The sequence below is a fragment of the Lissotriton vulgaris genome, chromosome 6, assembly GCF_964263255.1.
Source record: "Lissotriton vulgaris chromosome 6, aLisVul1.2, whole genome shotgun sequence".
Lineage (NCBI taxonomy): Eukaryota > Metazoa > Chordata > Amphibia > Caudata > Salamandridae > Lissotriton > Lissotriton vulgaris.
In genome coordinates, this window is record NC_141694.1 from 1,875,616,752 (window position 1) to 1,875,618,476 (window position 1,725).

Here is a 1,725-nt window from a genome sequence, read left to right on the forward strand (position 1 = left end):
TACATTGATTGCATGGCTGCATTATTGTTAATAGTAGTATACTCACTAGTGGCCCTATCTGCTTTGTGTCCATGTCATACAACGAGTTATCCTTCTTAATGCTGTGCTGAAAGACCTTCATTTTTCATTATCAATCACATTTAACTTTCAATAATTAACATTCCTTATAGATCCAGGTTCTCCAGCCCTGATATTATGTTCAATTACAACCTACATTAATCAATGATGTGCAGGCAATAATGATACGAGAGGATTGTAATTTGGATTTATGTTCCACCTTTGTTTCCTTGACTCTGTACACTCTATAGTAATCAGTAATTTATTTGGGACCAACTTATAATGTAACCTCGGCTTGCATTCAATATTTGACTAAATAATTCATCTAAAGGGTTTTATTTCACATTCCTACTACTTATTTTCAAATACGCATCTTCTGAATGGCTGCTGAACAAAAGTATGATGTGAATTCCAAATGTACCCTTAAGAAAACATTCTTCAGAGCCATCTTCACATCCTTATTTCGTAGACTGTAGATAATGGGATTGAGCATTGGTGGGGTCACAGTATAAAATACAGAGATCATTTTATCCGAATCTCCAGAGCTTTTAGACACTGGTTTCATGTACATGTAGATGGTGGTGCTGTAGAATATGGTGACAACGATCAGATGAGAGGAGCATGTGGAGAAGACTTTTAATCTGGCTTCGGAGGAGCGGATTCTCACAACTGTGATAATGATTCGGATGTAGGAGATTGCAGTGAAGAGGCTTGGTATCAAAAGTATAAAGATTCCAAAGGAGAAGATTATCATCTCTGTGACGTAGGTGTCTACACATGCCATCTTCAGAAGAGCAGGGAGATCACAAAAAAAATGATTAATTTCAGACCCGCATAGTGGCAACCGTAGTGTAAGAAATGTGCCTGAGAATGCTACCACACCGCCACATAGCCAGCAGCAGGATACTAATGTCAAACAAATAGATAAGCGCATGATGACTGTATATTGCAGGGGAAATGTGATGGCTACATAACGATCATATGCCATGATTGCAAGGAGCACACATTCTGTTATCCCGAAGACCAATGAAATGAACATCTGAGCGGCACAGCCATTGAAGCTGATCCTACTTCTAACCAGAAGTTGGGCCAACATGTTAGGAACAATTACAGAAGCATAACAAATGTCCACCAAGGAAAGGTTTCCCAGGAAGAAGTACATAGGAGTGTGAAGCCGAAGGTCACTGATGCAGGCTGTGATAATGCTTATATTTCCAATGAGAGTCAAGATCTATATCATAAAAAATAACACAAAGAGAATAATCTTTACAGTCGGGTCCTGAGAGAGGCCAGTAAGTAGGAATTCTGTATTCGAGCTTCCATTTTTAAATTTCATTGACTCCACTTTCATATCAGCTGTAGAAAAAGAAGACAAACTTATAATACATACATTGTGCATAAAGGTAATATTTGATCAGATAGAATGCATATAGTGGAGACACCTCTTGTTAACATTGACACCGCACACCCTTCAACTTGCACTCAGCACCTTTTATCATTAAAACATGAATCATCCCAAACATCATCCAACATGTGGACCGTGGTCATAAGCAAGGAGGCGGCCCTCACAAACCTCAGACTTTGGCTAAAACTCACATTTTCCTCACATTTTCCTCATATTTATGAGGTAAAGTTCAAAAATCTGAATTGATCCAGAAATCTCCAATC

At 38.5% G+C, this 1,725-nt stretch overlaps 1 pseudogene; it reads right to left on the reverse strand.

Annotated features, from left to right (window-relative positions):
- Positions 1 to 418: 418 nt before the first annotated feature.
- LOC147709722 (olfactory receptor 2D3-like) lies at positions 419 to 1,393 on the reverse strand (annotated as a pseudogene).
- Between the last annotated feature and the right edge of the window lie 332 nt (positions 1,394 to 1,725).